This window comes from Struthio camelus, chromosome W, assembly GCF_040807025.1.
Source record: "Struthio camelus isolate bStrCam1 chromosome W, bStrCam1.hap1, whole genome shotgun sequence".
Classification (NCBI taxonomy): Eukaryota; Metazoa; Chordata; class Aves; order Struthioniformes; family Struthionidae; genus Struthio; species Struthio camelus.
Window position 1 is genome coordinate 45666334 of NC_090981.1, and position 13795 is coordinate 45680128.

The 13795-nt window shown below is 36.9% G+C and overlaps 1 protein-coding gene across 12 annotated transcripts in view; it reads right to left on the reverse strand.

Moving 5' to 3' along the window:
- LOC138064023 (erbin-like) overlaps window positions 1-13795 on the reverse strand; it is a 117793-nt gene that overhangs the window by 77746 nt on the left and 26252 nt on the right. For all 12 annotated transcript variants that reach the window (XR_011137237.1, XM_068924543.1, XM_068924544.1 and 9 more), the window contains one exon: window positions 260-316. The gene's annotated coding sequence lies outside the window, so the exon portion shown is untranslated. The remainder of the gene's footprint in view (window positions 1-259; window positions 317-13795) is intronic.

Sequence of the window (13795 nt, forward strand, 5' to 3'; positions counted from 1 at the left end):
TTTTCCAGGTATCCTACAACTTAGTTTCCTACATATTGCCCTTTCTATACATACACAATTACATATAAATACACATCATTCATTTGGCTCATTCAACAGATATTTGTAACTACAAAAGTTGGCTTTAGAACAACATGAGAGTTTATGTAGATTAAAATCCAAGTATTTGAGTCGATTATTGCGACATATGAATCAAAAGAGGATTTATATTTTAATTTATTGTTCAGTTGGTCCAAAAGGAAGAAAATATGATACTTACCACTGTGTTACTTTTTTCTCCCTGCTGCTTCTTCCCTGAGCTTTCAAACCCAACATTCTGTTTAAGAAAAAGGTACAAAAATTTTAGTCAGCCCTATCCCTCCTGGATAAGAATAAATTCATATTTTGTTGTATTAGATATATTCATTTGGCAGAGTGTTTTTTTTTTCCCTTAAGATGCATATGTGTGAATAGTAGTATGAAAATTTCAGAGAACGCTAAATACTTTTTCAAAAACATATAAAAAATATATTTGGGGGAAACTACTGTGTGTGTAATATATAGTACAGAGCAACATCACTTTTTACCCTATTTCAGTTTTGATTTTATAGCATTCTGATAATATAGCATTTATTGCTATAAAATTTGTGTTTTATAACAATTAACAAAACAATACAACAGCACACTTCACCCATGAACTTAATAACCTAAGGAATTATTTAGAAAGTCACAACACATGTTTAACAAAGCATATCAGATAATACTATCTTTACTTAATTAAAATAATTATAACAAACAAAAACCATTCAACACAAATCTCAACTGAACACTGAATTATTGGCTGGGCCTGTAAGAAAGGCACATCTCTTCAGGGGGATTAAATATCACTGTGGTCAGAGAGATCATCTAACTGAGCAGAAAGTCACATATTACAACAGTTAAGGAGTCAAGTTAGCTGGAGTATAATTAGTCAAATTTGTAATGCTTAGACAAAAATAAAGTCGGGGGAGTGCAGGTAGTAACTTCATTCAAAGAGGAGATTTACCATAAATACAATAATATTCATTTCCAATAAAGAGCCTTCAAAAGCAGAATCAGCCTATCATAGAAAGTATCATAAATGTGTCCAAAAGTTTAGAAAAAACAAACAAAAATTAGACAGACTTCAAAATTGTTCCAGAAGCAGTGGAAGTTACTTGGTTTAGGGTAAGGATCAAGAAACAGTACCATCACAGAAGGATAAACTCCTTAGGAAGCCAGGATTAACACAACAGGATTGCACTGGAACCAACTTTTTACATGTTGCATTTTTGTTCATTTCAACAGTTACTGGTAGCAGTTTGTGTTTTCATACCAAATAGATTCTCACTGTACACTACTGGATAAACATGTTCAGTTATTTTCAACAGAAGGATGACCAGAATACGCAAGTGGCATAGGAAAAAAGTAATAAAGGTAAGAGTAATACTGAAGCCTCAAGTCTTTGGGGTTTCCTGCTGAAAAGCTTGTATCAATTTAGCCACTCCAGAAATACAGAACAGCAGCAGTCAAAACAAAACAAAAACACAAAAACCCCCACATCCAACATTCAAGAAAGACAGCAAGAATCAAACCTGCGTTTGAAATCTGAGATCTAAGGAAGAGTCTATGTCAAACTGCCATGGCTGCATGCTTCTTTACTTCCACATTATGCTTTGCTGCTACTGAAATACTATTTAATCTTTACAAAAAGCTATTTGGAGGCTTTGTACACAGGATCCCAAACAGAAGAACTGCAGGTTTGCAATAGCTCTGCTAAGATAAACAGAATTAATCCAGAGAATACTGTAGCAGCAGGACAGTCAGGGAATTCTGCCTCTGGAAAGAAAAATGCGTACGATCAAGACTTTGCAGGCAGAGCTTTCACACTAGAAAAAGGATCAAAGAGTTAGGTGGCCCCGTAATGATTACAGAAACAATAAACAGAAGAGATTATTCTCATATCATTTCCTGACACCTGTTAAGCCTGCTCTGTTGAAATGCTCAGGAGAATAAATTTCAGTGGTAGGAGCCATTACCAAATTGTAAAATGTTTACAGATTTCAAAAACAAGCAGAAGACACTCATTTCGTTCCCAGTGTCCAGAGAAGATAATACAGCAACTGGGACGCTATCTTCAAATCAAGCCTGTATTTCACAGAGCACAAAATGACAACATAGAGCAGTTTGAGCTTTTCTTGAACTAGTGATGTGCAGGTCAAGAGTAGAATTTCAGTCAATTTGGTATCTACAGAGTTGTATTACCCTCCATTCTTCAAATTTCATTAAAAATAACCTGACAATTTTGTTTTAAAAGAACAGGTTTTACCTTTGTATATCATCAAAGCTCATGTTTTAAAACGGAGTAATTAAAAGATGCATCAAAAACACAGATGTCAAGGACAAAAACAAAACACAACTGGAACAACTGCAACGCTGGCCTCCCCAGGATTTTGTTTCAGTTTTAGTCTGGGGTATGAGGTCACAACCTCAAGCCTTGGATGAATTCCTAAGCTAGTGTAACTGAAAACTGGAATATGCAATCTTGCACAACTGACAGTTTCTGCGTAAAAAGGTTCAAATAAAGATACAGAGTACTTGGAACTGCATGTTATCTAGAAGATTAAAACTTGTGCAGTGAGGATAATTCAGCACTAACCTAAGTTTTAGCAATAAAAGGCTACTAGTATTTCTAGGATCAGTCAATTCTTAGTACCTAGAGCAAACGCAATCAGTTTTCTTGTGTCATGCAACTAAAAGTAGTGGCTCTTTTTTATGGCACTCAGGCTACCAGCTGATTCTTAAGCAATTACCTTAGATACATATACACCTAACCTATGACTGTACACATTAGGAATCTGCAATTGCTTAAATTTCCAAATGAAAGCTAGTTCACAACTGAGGAGTAGGGCACTTTTATTTACATTTAAGTGTGAGGTTTAATCAGGAAAATATAGGAAAGATTACTAGATGAGGCACATACATGTCAATGAATATATCTGTACAGGACAACTTCAAATAAATGCACTGCAAGTAAAATATCTTATGTGCTAGCTTCCCAATTAATGAGCTTTATATCCTGCAACAGGATCTCAGTCAGCTCAGAAGAAAGGTCACTTCCCAGTTTATTTTGTAGATATGTAGGTGCTTTAGATGATTAGTGATAAAGTTCCTTCAAGGTAAAAATATCTAACTAAATCTTATATAGTTCTGCTCTAGTACATGACATGAACCACATCTGAATGAGTGGATTCTCAAAATCTGTTAGCTTCCTCTAACTAAAAAGGCACGGCATAAGAAACATAGTAATCAGGTTAAAGGACTGGGAGAGTACTTGGGGGAATTATCGTATGTTCTCATCCTGTCCTTACTCTTCTCTGGGTACAACCTAAACGCAGAGATGCCCGTCAGATGGGCTGCCGGTCTGCACCGGTGCAGCTGGTCTTTACCATTTCACTGTATCCTGTAAACTGTTCACATATTCAAGTATCTCATTTCCAACTTGCCACTGGTTTTAGACTAGTAAGGCCTGCAGTTGACTCAACATCTGTCTTACTAAAATTTTCACAGAAACGCATTTCTCCTTGAATCTTTGACTTGCTCACTGGAGGACTCTGAAGGGATACTGATGCACCTAGAATGCTAGTGGCAAACTTGCGCACAACAGATCAGGAAATAGGATAATACTTCAGTAAGCTGAATGGAAATGAATAATCACCAAGCACTTTTCCTTTCTCCATTTCTAATTAAAAAATTTAAAAAAATTAAAAAACAAGGGGGATGGAAGGAGTCATATCATTTATGTTGTTCGTCTAAGGAAGAGCTAGAAAGAAAAACCTTAAAAATTTTGAGTCATTTCAGTCAGTCTGCAGCCCCTGACAATCACTCCTCATTTTAAGCACTCAAAACAATGTTTCATTAAGTATTTCCAGGTGAATATTCCACAGCACGAGGATTATCTATGCTTGCCCTTATCTATCCACTCATGTTTAATGACAAAGACAGTTTGTTTACCTAAGACGACTTCAGCAATCTGATCAAGCGCAGTAGTTCTTGCTAACACTGTAAACTGCTACACAGATACACACACACACAAACTTTTGGAGCAGGGACCAGGAAGATGAGGGCTTCCAGACGACTAAGAAAGTGCAACTGAATGCTCTATTAGTATCACTGTCCTCAATGAATCAAGTTCTGCCTGCACAAGAATACTTATAACCAACTAATAGTTTAAAGTAAATAAATAAAAACATAAAAAGCTGGCAAATTCCTTGCTGTACTGCAATAAGTTTCCATACACTAATTGTGACAATCCCTACCAAAGTTAAAAAAAAGAAAAAAATCATTCCTAGGACTTGAGGGAATTATCTAAAGTACCACAGAAGGATACATTTATGAACTTGGGCGATTTCTGCACTACATCAGGTTAATAAAATAATCTGCCAGTTTAAATTAAAGTGTCAGGAGAGTATATACAGAGATGCATGTAATCATTTCATGTACTACAGTCATAAGGAAGTTTCGTTAATGGTTACTGGCAAGCTTTTTATTCAATCACAACCTGCTACACAGGCAAAACATTTTTGCTTTACAGTGAGTTAGTGTTGGGGAAAAAAACAAAACATGATCTTAACTGAGGAAATACAAGATAAGTTTAGCTTGCAAAATATTTATCTCTACATAGCGTGCCTTTTGAAATCAAACAGACTTTTCACACTTAAAATAGAAGGGTTTGTAGTCCAAAATAAGCTTAGTTAATGTCAGATTCCTGTGTTTGGGTGGTAAGGAGAAGAGGAAGGAAAGAGGAGCAGTAAGATGGAGAGGTTTCAGAGACTAATATCAATAAGCGTGCACCACGTTCTTTCTGGAAGCAGATGTCACTGTCCCTTACTGTTTCTTGTTACCTCGGTGTTTGAATAGAGGCCAGACATTTAGAGCGAAGTAGAGAAACCACCTCTGCTGAACAGATTGAGAACATCTGACACAAGCTCCAGGAGCTGCACCGTCTTTCTCCTGGTCTCGGGTGGAGAGGCCTACGACATCTATTACGATATGTTGCCTTAAGCAGCATGAGACTGACCTACTTGATTTGCTCCCTCCTCTTACAACGCTGTCACAGCTGCTGGCAGACAATCCTTCACTGCAGGAAGCTGACAGCTAACAGTGTTCTCCATGAGTACACCAAGATTCATGTTCGCTTTCAGCATTTAGCAACACTGTTAGTATACTACATGGGACATCCATTTGAGAAGTGTTCTGCCAAGGGATATGGTATGCTTCTCAATAATAATGAAACGGAAAAGGAAATTCTGCAGGACCCTGACTGACTGAAGTGCAACATAAATTATTATTTTAAAGCCTGATTGTTTTGCCAGGGCATCTAGAACTCAGAGATATTTTTAATTATCTTAAAACGGAATGAAATATATAGTGCCCAGCATAATAAAATTTTATTCAATACTTACAGTATCATAACAGCACTTCTGGACAAGATGGTCAAGAAAATAACATACATGCATATCTTCATGTATGCAAAAAACAGGTGTATTTAATTTTGTTGTCAATTGCTTCTTCTTGGGGAAGCTGGTCAACAAAGAAGAGTCTCCAAACAGACTTCCAAGGCATAAACAAAGCAAATTTGAACTCAAATTTCTTAGCAAACTGTTTTCAAATGATTTCTCTCACCTCTGTGGATATAACAGCAAAAATCCACAGTGTAAATGCTATGAGTGCGAAGTGTGGCTTTGCAACAAAATAAATGGATTTAGAAGTACCAGGGATGCAAACCCCCCTCCTTTATAACAGTGCAATTAGCGCAGAATTGACTAGTACAGTTGAGTGTAATATTGTGTGTGAAAGATTACCACACATAAGCATAAGGAGGGAGTTCTTCAACTCTTAAAACTAAAGAATCAAGACCCTCCATTCTCAGAGCTCAAGTCCTAGAGGTATACTCTGAAAAGTTCTTCTATAATAAGAACTAAATATAACATTGTTATTAAGCATAAACAGTTATATTTACAACACAGAAGGCTTAGCTGTTGCAGATAGACATTCATATTCTGATGTTTCATTACCTTTAAACACAATATTCCCCCTAAAAGAAGGGAGATACAGCATGCTATTTTCCATTGTCTGGCCCCTAACTAATTAAAATTGCAGAATAACACAGGTTGGAAATAACATCTCCAGGTCATGTGGTCTAACACCCTCCCATCCCCACATACATCACAGCAGGGCCAACTTTAATATTAGATCCAACACCAACATTTTCACTTGTCAATTAAGGTTCAGTGTTGGTATGTATGATAGGAAGGAGGTCTGTTGGCTTATTTGGAAAAACTTCCAGTAGAGAAAGCTGAAATGTAGTGTTTTTCACAAACCACGAAGAGATACGCTTCCTTGCCTCCATTCTAGCAAAATTACCAAGATGACATAACTAGTATCCAAGATACTCTGTTCAAGTCTTAATCAGATGAATAATCATATGTTGATTTAATCATTCTTGAATTAATGATACACAATGCCCCATCCCACATTAATTCGGGTATCATTTCCTATATTAAAAAAAATAAAGGTATCAGGAGAATCCATTTACAGAACCAAGACATTACATATCAGTGGACAGAAATCAGACTAGAGAAATCACTATTTAATTGAAAATTATTACTAATTTGCAGGAGGTAATGCATTCAAAGCACAGCAAGTGTTCAGATTTGCAAACTATTAATTTCTGCAAATCAGGGTTGTTTTGCAAAACAGTAATAACACAGTAGTATATACTAACAATTTAATCCTCCTCAGATATAACAGTCCTGCTTAGGCTTTACTGGTATCCCCTGGTGTTTTCAGGGTGATGCCACTGTAATCGGCTCAAACAGAGACCAAACTGAGAATGAAAAAGTAGAAAATACAGAGACATGATTCTTTGATTTTATATTCAAAACTTAGTGTTACAAAAAGTATATTAGCAAGGTTTTTTTAAAATCAAGCATTTGAAATGTTAATATGCCTGACATCCTTAAACACCGCATTCATCTAACGCAGGCTTTTTACACAAAAAACAAAACAGGTCTACTGATCTATTTTGACATCAATTTGTTTCTTCTCTCTGAGGTACACAATACAGCAGCAAAAAAAGAAAAAAAAGAAACCATACAGAACAGAAAACCATCTGAGGTCTTCAATCAAGGAGATAAAGCTTCATGAATTCACTTACCTCAATCTCACAAATCATGCTTAGGGACCACCGAACCAGCAGAACTCAGAACAGCTACAGTGTACATCTCATGCATCATCGGAATTGTTTACTAAGTCACTTTTCTAAGTGACATTTGTATTAACTCATTGACTGGAAATGAGTAGCTTTGCAAGCTACATCAAGGCCTCAGTCCACCCTAAAGAAGCTTTATCACCAGTGGTAAGACAAAGACTCTAACTTGACTCGATCTAGAGATTAAAAGAAAAATCAAAACACCCGCATTCTTTTAAGTTATGATAACTCTTACCCAAGTTTCAGCAATTTCAAAGTTCTCCCCAGGAGCTGCAGAATTGGCAACAACTCTAGAAAGGACAGGACATACCTACTTCACATCAGGAGGCCAACTAGTGCCACAAACAGAATGCAGCAAGAGAGCTCAGGATAACAAGAGGGGCTGCAAGTCCATGAGAAAACTATTTGCATCTGGTGCCCTCATTCTTTGCTCCTCCTTTTCCACTCCATGCCACTCTCCTCCTTTTTCACCTTTTTTCCCCCCCCTCTATTTGTAAAGGTCTCCTGCCAGCACATGTACCCTAGACAGACAGTGACAGCTCCAAATAGCCAAAGCTTCTCCACACCTATTACTGTTAGTGACAGGAAATGTGCTCAGACCTCGGCCTTCCTTCACGTCATCAGTCTCTGTTGGGCTAAGGAAAAATAGGAAAGTGGACAGTTTCACAAAGAAAGACTAAGAGAGAATAGGCATGCTTAAGAGATTGAATATACCCATTTCATAAACTTCTGTAGTAAGATTTATAGTTAAAAATATTAAACAATCGGAGTTACTACACAGACACTAAACTACACCAGAATTCATACCACTAATGAGAAAGGACATATTTAATCTAAGCAAAATTGGCGATTAACCTGTATGATGCTACTATCATGACGCTCACGCTCCTCCTTCCCCACTGCCCCTCATCATACCCCTTTTTTTTCCTTCTACTTCATCACACATACGTTTTGCTTCTTATCTTTTATTGAACATTGAAGTACTTTAGGGAGGGACACTTCTTATTTTGTTTGCTCAGTACTTAAGAAATACGGCACCATGTCTTATAGGGACCTAGGGACCATGGGTGTGCATAAAATGCAGGTGCCACCCAACACCCACATTGTGGGTGGATTGGCTAAATATTGCATTAAATGGATGCTGACTCACAAACACAGGTAATTCATTAACTACTTAGTAAGAGGGAGATAGAAGCAATCTAAATAATAAAATGAATATGACTACTAAGCATGAGAAGAAGAAAAAGCAGATTTGGCAAAGGTTTTGGACACAATAATTAATTGCATATTGAACTTTCCAATGCCAGCTTGTGAGATTTGATCAAACAAATCCCAGGGCAAATTGTTCATCTGAATGACCAAGAGATTGTTACAGTGTGCTCTCCTGTCCTAACAGGTGAATGATCTAGAATGATGCTGGTCTCCAGCATCTCCAATGAATAACCTATTACTTATATATATAACATTAATTAGAACTATAAAGGCAGCATATTTCCCTCCAAACCTTCTTAGGTAGGAGCACTCTGAATACACCTACTGCATCAGGTAGATACTTTGTCATTTCTACCATAGCTTATGCACAACTTTATATACTAGAGCTGTTTAAGTCCACTAAGTACACAGGAAGCTGTGGACAGAATCAGTAACAGGGCCTTATGCACACACACAGAATCCAGGCAGCAAATTTTACAGACTATGCTAGTGGCACTCCAAATGCATATATTTACCTTGTGTCTGAGGCCATCTATCAAAGTATTATTACTGGCTGCTCCAGAAGATTATGTGACACAGTTTGAAGCGCTATTATCTGAACCATCTAAGGCTTTTTATTTTAAGTCTATCAAATAATGCATAAAATATACTGGAATAAGTTGTCAGTATCAATAACCACCTACTTATTGTCCGAAATTAAGTTAGAAAATAGACATTAAGAACACAATAAATCATTTACTTCCTTATTTGTGGCATTTCCCATATTTCATTAGAGCATAAGACAGAACTTTTCAAATCTAAACTGTTAAAAAAAACCCAGAAAGTAACAGCAAGCAGTTGCTATAATTGTGTACCTAATTATAGGTCACACTATCAGCCAAGTCATTGTTAGGACACGTAAATTCCTGAGTTCCCTTTCCTTCCAGGGCAGAGGTGAGCAGTACTAGTTAAGCAACCCTGAAATCTATATTTAGATGTCATTTTCCCCCCATATGTGAATAGGCATAACTTTCTAATCAAAAATTGCTATGATGAGCCTTTTACTTCCATCTGCATTTATTTTGTCCTGCTCTACTTTATAAGATTCTACCATGAGACATCACTGACCAGTTTTGATTACAGATATAATTAGCAGTCTCAGAACTTGCTTACAAAATTGCTGAACATTCATAACTACAAATGCAATCAATCGCAGCTGAGCTCTGAACATAAAGATTGATACAAAAATATTCAGATGGTTTTGCTTGCTTGGGTGGGTTTAAAGCACAGAAAAAGAACTGTCAGATACTTTTTACAACGTCAACTGCAAATTAATTGGTGTATCAATTTGCTGGCATAACAGTGTATCATTAACTCATCCCATATGTACATTATGGAGATCAATTCTTGAATGTCACTGTTCTCCATAAACAACAACAAGAGAAAAACCCAGGAGGAATACTACACTTTTATATTCAAAACAGGAATTAGATAGTAGGACAGGAACAAAGCAGGATCACACGAATTTTAAAAGCACCCTGATCTGAAGTAGGGAGAAGCTCTCAAGGCAAGCGTCCACTGTTAAAACTTTTTAGTAAGTGGTGAACAATCAAACAGGTGTCTTTCTGGAAACTGAAGTTCCTGTTTGTAGGAACTCATTAAATTCATCATTAAGTGCAACAGCTACTTGACCATGACTAACCATACGCAACATCTTTCCAAAATGTATTTTCAGTCTATTACATTTCATACAGGCATGTGCCATCTGCCATTGAGGTATGATTTGTTTTAGTGTGACTTTATCACGTTACTCCTGAGAAGACTAATGCTGCTGCTTAATCTCATTGTTTGAGCCAATTTATAAACATTAAGCCTTGGCATGTTGTCAGATCTCCTCGCTACCTGTCTGAGAAGCGATGATGAAGTGTGTGGATTGTCACTTTTTACCATGTAATTTAAAGCTACCAAACCGTATTGCAAAGTTAATTTATATTTCCACAAAGACTATTCTAGAAGTGATTTGCTTTATGGATGAAATGAAGCTTTACAATCCCCTTGGATTTTTACTGTGCAACAGGATGACGTTCCTCGTCTGACACGCAAAGGCAATCTAGTACCACAAGTCATTTGAACTAAAAGGTTCGTGAAGGTAATAAAGATTTCTGTCATTTGAAATCGCATAGCTGCAAAGTAATTAATCCCCAACTCCATAAGAAAGTTTAAGGAAATTAATATGCTGAATTCAATTGATTGCAAAATGGTCCTTTTTTTCCTGTCTGATAAAAAAAAATCCTCTGCAGACAGAACTTCAAGCAGTTCGAAGCAAGGATTTTAGAAGTGATAGTTTTAGAATCTGAAAAAACAAGAATATGACTGTTGTTTAAAACTCCGGGTAGAAGATGACAGCGTTTGGAAAAGATCAGGATATGAGTTTGTTGTTTTCCCTCTGATAATGAGGTTATAACAAGGGTTGTTTTTGCCTCAATTCTTAATGGTTTAATTAAGAACTTGATCTAAATTAATGTAGCATAGTGTAACACACACAAACTGCTGGTTGCACACAGGATGCAAGTCACCCCTGAGTTTCTCATTCCCAATCTGTCTCACTGTCTGAAAAGTCTTCTCAGAGAAATTTACTGCCTGGAGGAACGTGAGGCCTTCACACATGGATGAAAGCGCTCCCAAACTGCATGCCTTGAACTGCATTTTGATTGTATTAATGCATCTTTCCAAATACTTTGTACTGGAGTTGCCCATTCCAGTTCACAGTATCTTCTAGTAATATACAAAATGCAGTATTAGATCTAATAGCCAAACATTTACGTACAGTTCTATTCTCACTTCTGAGTGAGAGAGGAAGCAGGCTGGAAGCTCTAAAAACTACCTGATACTTGTGTTCTAATCTCGATCAATTCCTCCTGTTTTCTGGACACAGTGAAGGATTTAACCGAAAACTTAAGTCTGCACCTAAAGCTTTCTTAGCAGCAAAGCAAATCACCTGCAGATTAGTGGATTCTAGCCTTTTAGAGAGGAAAATCAGTCACTTATTAAACTGTATTAGATGGCACCTCTATGCAATTTTCTGTATGGCACTAGGATACTTTGGAACAAGACCTCAACTTGTTCCACAGGCTGATTTTTAACAGACCAGTCATGTGTATTAACAGCTGAAAAAGCACAAGACTTCTTTCTAGTAGGGAAAAATTTCAGTAGAGATCAGTAGCAAGATTAATGAACTAATTCCACTCTAGATACCAGCTTTCATTTTAATACCATTAAGGGATCAGAACTGAGACAGACTGATAGTGTCAGTGATAAAATAATTCAACACAGTTTTAATGCAGTCACTCGGAGACTAAGCACATGGTCCAGTGTTCCTATAAAATTATATAGGTATAGGAAAAAAAGCATTGAAGGTTAATAGTAGTCTGGGGTTTTACATCAATGAGAAGGTGGGTTGAGAATAAATGCTTACAGCACGATCTATGCTTTCAGAAAGACCAGAAGGTGCACTAAGTTAGACAACACTAGTACTATCATTATATCAATTAAAAAGAAAAACGCAATCTGAACAGCTTTAATTAGACCTATCAGGCCACTATCTAAACCAAAAACAGCAAACATTAAGACAAAACTTGACCAATTTATCTAATACTCTCTGTTTAAGTAGGCCTTCTTGCTAGATGTAAAAATGTCTGGGCAATCATTCTCTACATAAAACACATCCTTATATCCACTGAAGTGTTTGTTTGTTTTAAATAGACATTTAAAGAAAACTATAGCTGGTAAACTTTGGAAGTAGTGAAATTTAGAGAGAAGCCTTTACTCTGAGTCAAAGTCTTCTCTCTTAAGAGAAATGTGGAAATAAAGAAAATTAAAAAAAAAAAACACAAAAGAGAAAAGACTTAAGTTTGTTTGCTAACACAGCTTCCATCAGCTCAAAGCTTCTCAGAGACCTAGTATGCTATACAGGAGATCCTTCCAGTGATAAAAGTCCTCATTGAGACTCTCTAGAAGGTGAGAGCCCCAAAAGAACCATCTCTTCTGCTTCATTTATTCCATTGGGATTTCCTGTTCCATTCGTTAGCCCATTCCTCTCCCCTCCTCTGCCCGTTCCTCTTTCTTTTCTGTATGTTCTTTGCCACCTACAGTTGCTTTCCTCTGCCTTTCTAATACTAAGGTTTCCCTGACGCTTCCATTTCACAGGAAAGTTGCAGATGATGAGCACCTCTGTGGATTGCCTACTTAAATTCAATAGGTATAAAACCGGAACTCTGGTCTCAGCCGCCATCAGCAGCTGTTCCTACAGCTTTGGAAACTATCACTAGATAGTGGTGATTCACCAGCTAGTGGAAATCACCACTATTCTGTTTGTTACTCATACCCACATCTCTTCTCAGTCATTCCTCCCTCATATTCCTGTAGTCCCACTTCCCCCCGCCCCATACATCCAAAACAAAACCTTACTATAAAAATAATTTCTAGTAAAATCCTTGGCTGTGTTGCTGTTCCAAGGACCCCTATTATGGTTTCCAGTTCCCTATTACAGATGAGCAGCTAATTTTCACTTTATTTTCCATACCATTATCTATCTCGTTCAGAATCAAGAGGTAAATTCCTGATCAGTCAGTGAAGTTTAGTTCTATTACCATTCTCAAACTTTCAAAGCAGCATTTGAAACCATCCTCAGAAAGACCTATAGTATTAATTCATTGTGCATTCCTTCATCTTTCCTTACCTCTTGCCTTCAAAACAACGCTCAAAAATAAGATCATGACAATCACTAGGCTGCTGATGTGCAAATATCATTGTTCATCAAGCTAATCAATACTTCCCCTCACCCCCCAACATTGCAGTGTGTTCCTTCATCCAGCTAGGTTATCTCTGCCTGTCATAGAGGGCATACAATCTGTTTTTTATGCTACAATTCTGTTGAATCATGACAGGTGATTCCAGCTGCTTTTCTACAACTCCTTTGGGTTACATCCTCAAAGAGCAATCATGCCATCTGGAAAAAAAATGATTTTAGGCATTTATTAAAATGCATTACGTGCATTACATTTGTAGAAGCATATGCATAACAAGAACAACAGAATTACATTGCTAAAAGCATTCAGCCTTTTTAACCAGAAAAACTTAAATCAGAAAGGTACACAGGATCTCCTTCTCTACTGTCCCGACCAAGAGCTAGCAAAAATGCAAATAAAATTTGATACAAACATAAGATTCAAATGAAGAAATACACTATGACCTGACTATGTATTCCCATATAACAGAGAAATAAGTGATCTGTGGAAACCAGCCTTCAACTCTAATTTGATTTGTATTGAGAGC